This window comes from Cervus canadensis, chromosome 7, assembly GCF_019320065.1.
Source record: "Cervus canadensis isolate Bull #8, Minnesota chromosome 7, ASM1932006v1, whole genome shotgun sequence".
In the NCBI taxonomy this organism is placed as follows: Eukaryota; Metazoa; Chordata; class Mammalia; order Artiodactyla; family Cervidae; genus Cervus; species Cervus canadensis.
The window spans coordinates 85,710,794-85,723,047 of record NC_057392.1 but is presented as its reverse complement, the minus strand read 5'-3'; the positions used below and the strand labels follow the sequence as shown (position 1 = coordinate 85,723,047).

The 12,254-nt window shown below is 38.5% G+C and overlaps 1 long non-coding RNA gene across 1 annotated transcript; it reads left to right on the top strand.

The window, feature by feature from the left end:
• Window positions 1–1,980: 1,980 nt before the first annotated feature.
• Window positions 1,981–11,112, top strand: LOC122445015. Its single transcript, XR_006270416.1, has 3 exons — window positions 1,981–2,045; window positions 4,277–4,280; window positions 11,064–11,112. It is a non-coding gene; the product is annotated as an uncharacterized LOC122445015 (long non-coding RNA).
• The last annotated feature ends 1,142 nt before the right edge of the window (window positions 11,113–12,254 follow it).

Here is a 12,254-nt window from a genome sequence, read left to right as displayed (position 1 = left end):
AAAACCATATCACACTGATATGATGGATGATCCTGCTTCTTTGGAATGAGAAAACTTCCACATGGAGGCACAGTAATTATTCCTGAAGGAATGAATATAAACTGTCATCATGGATAAGTTCTGTGGGCAAAGGATGCCTGAGGGAAAAGGCATCATTTTAAACCTCGATTTTCAGCAATGGTGCTCTCCAGTGTTGCTCACACCTAAAGCTGTTTTCAGAGCTTCTTGGACATTTCTGCCCTTTGTGGCTTTGGGCTTCATTTATCAGGTGATGGAATGTTTCAAATTACCTCTCCCTAAAGAATTTAAAATACTTTCTACTTTGAAACTTTTTTCCTTCAAAAGCAAGGTCCAGAAGCCAAAATGAGTTCAGCCAACACTAGTGTTTTCCACAAGTGTAGCTTTGACCAATGAGTTTTTTAAAATGTATTTTATGAAGAATGTTAACATACATGTAGCAATTTTCTGCCTGTAGAAAGGAATGGCAACCCACTCCAGTATTCCTGCCTGAAGAATTCCATGGTCAGAGGAACCTGGCAGGGCTACAGTCCATAAGGTCATTAAAGAGTCAGATGTGACTGAGTGGCTAACACTTTCAGCAATTTTCTAAATTAACCAGCAATTTCATTTCTAGAAATACATACTAAAATATACCCCCAAGTGAACATATATATATATATATTCACATAGATTTATCCATATGATAGATATATGAACATATATTTACAAGAAAATTCATTGATACAGTGTTTGTTGGAAATAAGCAAAATGTCCATTAGCAGGGCATAGTCACAAGGATATCAACCAGAGCCAGTTCCCTCAGGGATGCCCCCTGTGTGTGCCAGGCTTTGACTCTTAGTTTCCAGATTATTAGGAGGACAAGTATATTGAACTGCTCGGGCTGTGATTAATAAAATGCCACAGAGTTTGCATTTATGTTTCTCACCTATAAAATCAATATAATGGTACCTATCTCTAAGATTATTATAAGGAATAAGATAATAATTTAAAATGCTCATAATTTTCCAGGCCCAAAGTAGGTGTTCAATAAGCAAGACATTATTATGTCTCTGTATAAGCTTGCTTTTGAAAAAAAAAAAACTCATACACACACACACACACACCTGAAAATGTACTGTAAAATCACTCCACTAAATCATCTCTAAAGTCACTCTTAGAGTGACTGTAAATGATACTTGGCTGCAATGTTTCACAATAACAGGAATGGAACTTTTAGGTACTTATATTGCTTTCAATATAAAAATAAATTGTACTTTTCTACTCTATGGGAATTCTATTTTTAACAGTTGTTTTGCTTGATTAACTATATTTGTTAAAATGTATTTGTGTTGCCAGGTAAACAATGTAATCCTGATGTTAGATTACTTTTTCTGTGGTTAGCATATTATTAAACCTACCAATTATATGTTACAAATAAAATGAAATTACATGTAATCATTAATATTACTAAATATATATTTTCTATTCTATTGAAGATATATTACTTTCAGTGAAGAAGTGAAGTACACAGAGATATACACAGTATGCTACCATGTGTTAAAAAGTGCCCTTTTTTAATGTTTACCTTTTCACCATATGTATGCATTATCTTTTGAGAAAAATAATTTTAAAAAACAAAATAGATGTTCTTTTCAAAGTAAAATACAGCAGGGGAGAACAGATGCCCCAAATTTCATTTTCAAACAGAAATCTCTATCAATAGCACCGCTAGCAGCTTCTGTTTGTCTTTATTTAATAAAGCAAAGCCTTCAATCTTTCCCAGCATCAAGATCTTTTTCAATGAGTTGGCTCTTCTCATTAGGTGGCCAAAGTATTGGAGCTTCAGCTTCAGCATCAGTCCTTCCAATGACTATTCAGTGTTGATTTCCTTTTGGATTGACTGGTTTGACCTCCTTGCAGTCCAAGGGACTTCAAGAGTCTTCTCCAGCACCACAATTTGAAAGCATCAATTCTTCAGCACTCAGCCCTCTTTAGGGTCCAACTCTCACATCCATACATGACTACTGGAAAAATCATAGCTTTGAGTATATGGACGTTTGTCAGCTAAGTGATGTCTTTGTATACAGACATACATTTGTCACTTATTTAATGACAGGTGGACTCTGTTAAATATTGCGGATATACCAGAAAGCAGAAGACACATGTCAATTGCCCTCTTGAAGATTACATTCTCACAGGGAGATAGATGGTAAGCCAAACATCTTTCATGATAGAATTGTGGTAAGGCATATATTAGAAGTAGGGCAGGGCACCATAGAAACTCATATCAGGGGCATGTCATCGCAGAAGATGTCAAGGCAGGCTTCTGGAGGAAGTCTGATGTAAGAGTAGGAGTTAATGTAGTGACTACTAATGGGACTATTCTAGGCCGCCCACTAGCTTAGCTGGCCCTGGAAGATAATACTTGGCAGGTGAACAGTGAGTGACGAGAGCTCAAAGCAGCTCCTCCCTCTATTTGTCTTGTCGCGTGCAGTCTCTTCCAGTCTGCTGATGAATGTAGAAGTTGCTGGACCATGAGGGGTGTGAGAACCGAGGCTCAGAGAGGAGTCCAGGGTCACACAGCTTCCGAGTGGGAGAGCCAGGATGTTGATCGTCTCTGCCATGTTTGAAAGATCAGCAGATTTTGTCTGATGATATTGAAATTCTGACTCAGAATCAGCCAAGGATAGGCTTTCAGTCATATGACATGATACCTAAAACACTGTTTGGTACATACATAATAGATATTCAGTAAATATATCTTGAATGAATAAATAAATCCTAAGTTTGAAGTATCCTGTTGAGGCATCCTCTATCTTTTGAATAATTTAAAGCAATCCATGTCTCAGTCCTTGAATGGAAATTTAGGCATCTTAAAGGTCTTATGGAACTTCAAAACCCTCCAAAACCAGGTGTTTTAAAACTGGATTTGTTCTTTCTGCAAAATGCTAAAGGACCATGATGGGACCTAGAGCCAACTCCAGGAGATCTACTTGGGCTCTGAGATGTGTGAGAAAAGATATTATATAATAATAATCCAAATGAAAAATTAGGAAAATAGGCTAAAAAAGCAGGAAGAATCATCTAAGGATTAGGAACATGGCTCTCTAGGAAGAAGTCAATTTGATTCATCTATTTGGAGCTGGCCAGAGAAATTTTACACATATTTCATAAAGATCATCTGGTTTACCTCTTACAACATGAATTTGATCCTCACTCCAGCCAGACCAAACAACCTAATACATTGAGGATTGTGCCTGATGATGAGAAGCAGAATGGCATGGCTTGCTTTCTCCTCTTTTTACCTAAGACCAGTGTGTGGGGTCCTTGAGAAATTAAAGCTTCAGTGCACTGAACAAACTCTAGTGTTTTCGGAAGGACTTCGATCTTTTAGAATTACACTGAGCATGCTGCTGTGCTGTGCTTAGTCACTCAGTCGTGTCCAACTCTTTGAGACCCCATGGACTGTAGCCCACCAGGCTCCTCTGTCCATGGGGATTCTCCAGGCAAGAACACTGGAGTAGGTTTACCCTGAGTATCCTTTCTAGCATTTAAACATGGCATCCATATCTTAATTGCCCTATTTTAACTCTGATTAATCGAGTGCTGGGAGGTAAATTAGGCCTCTTTAGTGGTCTATTAACTTTCTCCTCCCCCTAAGGGGAAATTTATTAAATTCTCTTTCTGTGTTCCAAGAAAGCAAAGCTTGGAACTGGCCAGTAAGCGTGTAAGAGCCTAATGATGATTGTGGAATGAGTTTCCACCAGCTTTTATTGTTATTTTAATTCATTCCAAATGTAGACTTAAACCATTAGCTAGCTAGCTTTTTCTCTTTCTTTTCCTTCACTTTCAAACACATGCACACTCTGTCACTATCCCTTTCTCAATGATACAAAGTTCTACTCACATCTCATTTTCTGCTCCTTTTCAGGTCTCTCTCCTGCTCCAGACCTATTTCCTGACCCCTACGTCTCGGTTCAGGTGATCCTCCAGTCACGCTTACTGCAGTCATTTATTTGTTGCTCTCCATACTGACCTGTGCCCCCCTGGTGACTCAGGTGGTAACGAATCCCCCTGCAGTGGAGGAGATGACCCAGGATTGATCCCTGGGTCAGGAAGATCCCCCGGAGAAGAGAAGAGCTACACGCTACAGTATTCTTGCTTGGAGAATCTCATGGACAGAGGAGCCTGGCAGGCTACAGTACTTGGGGTCTCAAAGAGTTGGACACAACTAACATTTCTTTTATAAGACCTGCAGATAATATGACAGCAGGAGCTATGTTCCCCCAATTGGTCACTGTATCCCTGATCCCTGGCAAAGTATTTGGTATGTGGTTGTCACTATGTTTTTGTAAATAAGTGAATGAATGAATATATTAATCTTTTTTAATTATTTTATTTTATATTGGAGTATAGTTGGTTAGCTTCAGATCTATGAGTACATTAATCTTGCTCTTGGATGTTTAGCAATATAAAGAAATATTAACTAAATCAGTTATTTGATTATCCTCCATTACTAAAGAAGTCATTGGGTTCCCCAGGTAAAGAAATTCTTCTCTGAAAACATGAAAACCTTCTCTTGAGAATCTCTGGAATAAATAGTTTTAATACTCAGACAAGAAATATATATATAGTCAAGTTAACTCTATTTAATGACATTGATCTTGGATGGCCTAGGCCTGCAGCAGCTTGAAGCAGGGCTTGGGTTCCCAACCAGAAGTTGAGGTCAGGCCCCTGCAGGAAAAACACTGAATCTAGTCACTAGGCCACCAAGGGCAGTGGCCAGCGGCAAGGCTTTGGCCTATTAGCTGGGTAGACATGAATTTCCACATAGAGATGGAAAGTAATGAAGAAAGTTAAGTGTTTATTAGGAAGAACACTGGAGAGGGAAAGGGCAGCACACTCCAGTGTTCTTGCCTAGAGAATCCTGTGGACAGCAGAGCCTGGTGGGCTGCCGTCTTTGGGGTCGCACAGAGTCGGACACAACTGAAGCGACTTAGCAGCAGCAGCAGCAAGAAGAAAGAGTATGGTACGTGTGGATAGACACACAGGTGGCCTCAGAGAGAGCTGTGTCCTTGTGATGGTTTGAAATCACTTTTATGGAGCATTTTTTCCCAGTTTTCCTTTAGCCAATCATCTTGCTTAGCCTGGTTCTGAGTCTGTTTTTGGTTTATCTCAGAGTCCTCCCATGTATGCACACGCATCTCCTAACCAAAATGGATTCTAGTGAAGAGCCTATGGGTAGGCTGACATCACTCAGACATTCCCTCTCTTTTGACCTCTGAGCCTTTCTGCACAGGTGTAGCTGGGGAAGTCTCCTTAACTTCAAGAATGAGGAACAGAATATGTGGCCTTTTATCTCTCATCTGGTCATGGTCCAGCCTCTTCCATCATCTTGCTTTTATGAAGTTTCTATCCACAGGGGAGAAATTTTTCGGCCTGAGGCCCACCTATCTCCTGCCTCAACATGTTTCTATAAGTATTGGAAAAAAATCCATGAGCAATATGATTGGCAGTTGTGAGTTAGAATTAGGTAGAAGTTAACATTCTTGTTTTTTGTTTTAGCAATTTTCAATTGCTAAATTTTTTTAGCATATTTTCAATATATTCATATCACAAAATAAGAGGGAAAATGCAGGCTTTTTGATTCCCAGCTTAATGGTCCTTCAGTATACTATGCAGCTAACAGAAAGACATTAGGAAAGAAAACAAAGATTCAGAATTTAGGATTGGCACAAAGATATTATTTTTGGTGTAAATAAGCAAAAAACAGAAGTTGGCTTCTACAAGTATGTACTGAAAAATACAGGGAAAAATATAAGGGAAAATAACTTACACTTAGATTTAGACCCTAGTACCAATTTTGAAAATGAAAACTTCATTTTACACCTCTGCATTTCACAAACTCACACACCAAGAAACATGAGGTCACCAATTCTTGGAAACAAAGTAAATCTGTGGTTTACCTCCCAAGCTCTCTCACTGGTTCCTGTTATCACTGGCAGCAGAGGTGGTGTTGGAAGGCCACTGTGAAATCAAGAATTCACACAATCTGAAACTGCTTATGTCAGGCCTTTCTTCAGGGTGAAAATAATATTCAACAACTTTCAGCATATGCTTACCACATCTGCACCCATTTTGGGTCAATTTTTAAAAAAAAAAAAGAAAAGAAACTGCTGGAAAGAAATAAGCTACCCATTCAAAAGTAAAAACAAGGAAAGCCAGCTGCATACAAATACTACAGATTGTGCTGATGAGATCCATGGATGGGCAGAAAGAGCTGTTTCAGGAAAAGAAAATCTAACTTCTGAACAGAAAAGACTCAGAACGTAGATGGACAAAAGTACTTCTTCTAGCAAAAGCAATTTCTAGGAGTTAAGTGAAGATATTTTCATTTCATCTGAAAAGAATTCTCAAAAGAATATTTCTTTTCCATATGGGTTGATTGATTATTGATAGGCTGGTTTATTGACTGCCCCATCCCATTCTGTTTTTTTAAAGAAAATACAGAAAAGCACAATGAAGCAAAGATGAAAAAATCACTCATAATCACATTACTCAATAATACCACTATTAAATTTTCACTGATGGTTGGAACTTCACCAATAATTCTTCATGGTCATCAGTGAGTTGAAGAAAAGAATTTTCTAGTAAACTTTCTTCCAAAATGCATATATTAATTCCTTCTTTAATCAAACCTCTCCCTCAAGTGTGAGAGTTTTTAATCAGCAAGACGATACTCAAGATAGAATCGGGTGTGCTCCATAGTTGTTCAGCCTGTGTAATGGCTTGCATTTGTTCCATCTGCACTAGGAGAGTGGACTGAGGCACAATTATGCCAGAACAGAGGCAAATCTCAATGTTAGAGAGGTTTCAGTGCACCGGAGTTTCTCTGAGACATGGATAAGGAAGACACGTGAGTCTTGAGACTTCCCTCAGTGGTTCAAATGACAAACCACCCAAGCCTGCAGCTTGTTAGCCTTCTTTGCTGTCTGCTCATGAGGTCAGAGCTCCAGGTTTGATTTCAGCATGGACAGAATACTTTTTTGTTTCCTCAAAGCCGTAGACAGCATTGTTCACTGCTTATGTCTCAGAGAACGTCATTCATTCATGAATAAAGAGATTGGGAAAGATAGTCTAGAGATGTGTTGGAAAGATAGTTTAGAGATGCAGAGTAATCCTGACAAGAAGCTGACTCTATTGACACCTATTGCATCTCTGGCATGTTATCTACATCATTTCATGTTGTCATAACAGTACCTGTATAGAATGATTGTTATGATGTTTAGATGAAAAAAATGAGAGTCAGGTTAATAAGTAACCCAAGGTCATACTATTAATATGTGACAAAACCAGAATTCAAAACTCAAAATCCATACCTTTCCCACTGTAACATCCTGCCTGGTTAGTGAGAACAAACTTTAAGTGTACCATTTTTTAAATAACAGATGAATAAGAATGCTTTCACCTATAAATATTTGAATATATGACACAGTGACTCTAAAATGTGTAAGGTCTTGTGATGCCAAATGATCAAAGTCCCCATAGGACTTTTAGTAAAACAAATAAACCTGATATATATATGCTGTTTATGTGAAAATAAACTCTCCTCATATGGTCAAAATTAAAAGGAAGAAAATAAATGGGAATGTGATATATAAACTAACAAACACTGTGAACACATAAACTACTATTGTCTGCCAAGTTCTCAAGGACATAGCTGATTTAAAAAAATCCTCTGCAAACAATAAGCATTGAGAGTGCAATCCCAAAAAAAATATACATTTCTTCTAAACTATCTAGGGAACATGTCTTTTGAATCCTTGTTCAGTCACTCAACAGACAGCTGTTTATTGAATTCTTCGGTGTCTTGACCATGAGTCTGTACAGAGGCAAATCCCTGCTTAACTTGTGTGAGATTTCCACAAGTAATCTGTCTGTAAACCTGTCTAGGAGTGTAAGGAGAGCACATTGAGCTTCTCATATTGTCATCGGTCAGTGCGGTGTGATATGGAATAATGCCTGCCCCAGTCTCTGCCCTGGCGAAGCAGGAAACAGCTTTCTACATTCTCCTTACTGGACCTCTGGATATGTAGACGGACAGCAGATGTAAGTAGCCTGGGCAACAGAACTGTTTACTTAGTTGATAGCATGAAGTATCCAGAGGAGCTGAAAATTGGCCATGATTGCTGATTTCTTTCAATAACACTAATAAGATTCCTGGAACAAACTATCGGTTATAACTAAAGATCTATATAAAGATTATATAAATTTAAAATTAATATGAAGATTCATATGAAGATTTATATAAAGTTGGATTTTAGAAGACTTGACTGACATTTTCTTAAAAATTGCCCAAGGTACTGACCCTATGAAATTGCTGGGAAAATCACATGAAACTAAATTTAAGGATAATTAATAGCATGCCTTTGGAAAAATAATTTTTAAAAAAAGAGGAGTAAGGAAATAAAGAAAGAGATTCATAAAGACAAGGAGGGGATGGACAAGGAAAAGAAAATAAGAAAGGGGAAAAGAGAGGAAGCGGGAATAAACTCCAGACAAATTGAATTTTATCACTATTGGTAGAGACCCTGTCATGGGCCAGGACCTGTGTGAGGTACTTGGGAAGCTACAGAGAGATGAAATACATCCACTCAACAAATTCGACAAATATTTAAGCTAGGGGAAAGGAGCCCATTTTACTATGCTATATCACTTGGAAATAAATCTAAGATTACTTAAATGAGAAATAAATCAGAAGTGGACTTCAAAAGCATCCTTCTTATTTAAACATTTATTAGAAGTTTTATGCTGGGAAAGATTGAATGATGCTGGGAAAGATTGAAGGCGGGAGGAGAAGGGGATGACAGAGGATGAGATGGTTGGCTGGTGTCACCAACTCGATGGACATGAGTTTGAGCAAGCTTCAGGAGTTGATGATGGACAGGAAAGCCTGATGTGCTGCAGTCCATGGGATTGCAAAGAGTCAGACATGACTGAGCCACTGAACTGATACTGATTCTGATAGAAGTTTTAATTTTTTTTGAAGAAGCGAGCTTGTTCTTTGCACAGGATTGGGTGATGACTGTTACCCATGACTAACAGGACTGTGTCCAGATCCATTGCCAACAGAGAACCATTTCATTACCTGGCAGCAAAGGGGCCTACATCACATGGGCAATTTAGTGGTGACAGCAATTTCTCAGGTTTTCTGATTTTACCATGATATGACATAGGATCAAGTAAGCTGTAGTTCCACACACTTGAGTTCTAAAACTTAGCTATGTCACTAATTTGTTGTTGTTGTTTAGTCACTAAGTCATGTCTGACTCTTTTGAGACCCCATGGAGCCCACCCAGCTCCTCTGTCCATGGAATTCTCCAGGCAAGAATACCGGAGTGGGTTGCCACTTCCTTTTACAGGGGATCTTCCAAGGATCAAACCTGAGCTGCCTGAACTGGCAGGCATTGGCAGACAGATTCTCTACCACTGAGCCACCATGGACTTATGTCAATAATTAGCCTAGACATAGTCAGAATAGATGCTCCAGTACATTTTTTTGATTGTTGTTTGTTTAACAAATTTTGACTCAGTATATATGTCTCAAATAAATACAAATACTATCTTGAAAAAAATTCCCAAAGAATTATATTTGAAAACAACAGGAACATTTAATTCTTAGATCGTTTTTACTTTGAATATATGAATAAGAATGTATTGCAACAGAGAGGCTTAACACCTGGGTGGATCAAGAATCAATATTGTGAATATGAAAGAGTAACTGGCTAACTGAACTTCATCAACTTGCTCCTGTATCTTACCATATCCAGAAAACTGCCAGCTAAGTCTTGAAACCTAAGTAGATCCACTGTTTTAAAGAATCACTACTATAAAACCAGTAGAATAGTATGAAAAATGACACTGCTTTAGTGCACTAGTTTTTGAATGAAGCATACAACTCTGTTCTGACTGAACAAAGTTCAAGAATTTATGCCTTTGTTCTTGCCAAAATTTATTCAAAATATGTTTTCAGTGCCACTGGGAATGAAACTTTATCTGGAAAAGACAATAACTGGTACTATAAATAATGAACAAATGAGTACAGATTGTCAGGAAACACCTCAAATAATTCTCTATAAATCAAAGGACATGTAATTCAATTCATGACTTGCATATTTTAACTTGCTTCATTCAAAAGCATATTTTTATTAAAAATGTTATGGTCACTTTAGTCAAAAGCCACTTGTGTCTAACTTTAGTTAGATATTGGTTTATGTACCTGAGAGGACAACATTTTTCAAGTGTTAAAAGAAGGCAAGGATTACAAATGACATATAATACTTTTTATGCACAAAGAGAGAAGGGAGGTGAGATATTGTGGGAGGTGTTTCTGTCCATTAAAAGAGCATTATTCATGAAAACAAAAGTATTAAATAATCAGAAGAAACAATTCTTGGAATAAGGCCTTTAATAGCAAGCTACACAACAGTTCTAAATATTCTAGGGCAAATAAGCCTAGAGAGATGAGGAACAGAGGGAGTATTTGTCCCTTTGCACAGGTTTACATACACTTGACTTCAGTGAAGGCCCAGTTCCTCACCTCCTAGTAACAGCCTCTGCCAAGTTGAGTTCAGTTCAGCCATGCCTGAATCTTTGCAACACCATGGACTGCGGCTTGCAGGCCTCCCTGTCCATTACCAACTCCCAGAGCTTACTCAGACTCATGACCATTGAGTCAGTGATGTCATCCAACCATCTCATCCTCTGTTGTCCCCTTCTCCTCCTGCCTTCATTCTATCCCAGCATCAGGGTCTTTTCAAATGAGTCAGTTCTTTGCATCAGGTGGCCAAAGTATTAGAGTTTCAGTTTCAGCATCAGTCCTTCCAATGAATATTCAGGACTGATCTCCTGGACTGGTTGGATCTCCTTGCAGTCCAAGGGATTCTCAAGAGTCTTCTCCAACACCACAGTTCAAAAGCATCAATTCTTCAGTGCTCAGCTTTCTTCACAGTCCAACTCTCACATCCACACATGACTACAGGAAAAATCATAGCTTTGACTAGACAGACCTTTGTTGGCAAAGTAATGTCTCTGCTTTTTAATACGCTATCTAGGTTGGTCGTAACGTTTCTTCCAAGGAGCAAGCATCTTTTAATTTCATGGCTGCAGTTGCAATCACCATCTATAGTGATTTTGAAGCCCAAAAGTCTGACACTGTTTCTGCATCTATTTGCCATGAAGTGATGGGACCAGATGCCATGATCTTAGTTTTCTGAATGTTGAGCTTTAAGCCAACTTTTTCACTCTCCTCTTTCACGTTCATCAAGAGGCTCTTTAGTTCTTTCTCACTTTCTGCCATAAGGGTGGTGTCATTTGCATATCTGAGCTTATTGATATTTCTCTGGGAAACCTTGATTCCAGCTTGTGTTTCATCCAGTCCAGCTTTACTCATGATGTACTCTGCATATAAGTTAAATAAGCAGAGTGACAATATACAGCCTTGACGGACTCCTTTCTCAATTTGGAACCAGTCTGTTGTTCCATGTTCAGTTCTAACTGTTACTTCTTGACCTGCATATGGATTTCTCAGGAGGCAGGTCAGGTGGTCTGGTATTCTCATCTCTTGAAGAATTTTCCACAGTTTGTTGTGATCCACACAGTCAAAGGCTTTGGCATATTCAATAAAGCAGAAATAGATGTTTTTCTGGAACTCTCTTGCTTTTTTGATGATCCAACAGATGTTGGCAATTTCATCTCTGGTTCCTCTGACTTTTCCAAATCCAGCTTGAACATCTGGAAGTCACGGTTCATGTACTGTTGAAACCTGGCTTGGAGAATTTTCAGAATTACTTTGCTAGCGTGTGAGATGAATGCAACTGTGTGGTAGTGTGAGCATTCTTTGGGATTGCCTTTCTTTGGGATTGGAATGAAAACTGACCTTTTCCAGTCCTGTGGCTGCTGCTGAGTTTTCCAAATTTGCTGGCGTATTGAGTGCAGCACTTCCACAGCATTTCCTCCTTAGGAAGCATCACTTGACTTCACATTCCAGGATGTCTGGCTCTAGGTGAGTGATCACACCATGGTGATTATCTGGGTCATGAATATATTTTTTGTACAGTTCTTCTGTGTATTCTTGCCACCTCTTCTTAATATCTTCTGCTTCTGTTAGGTCCATACCATTTCTGTCCTTTATTGAGCTCTTTGCATGAAATGTTCCCTTGGTATCTCTATATTTCTTAGGAGATCTTTAGTCT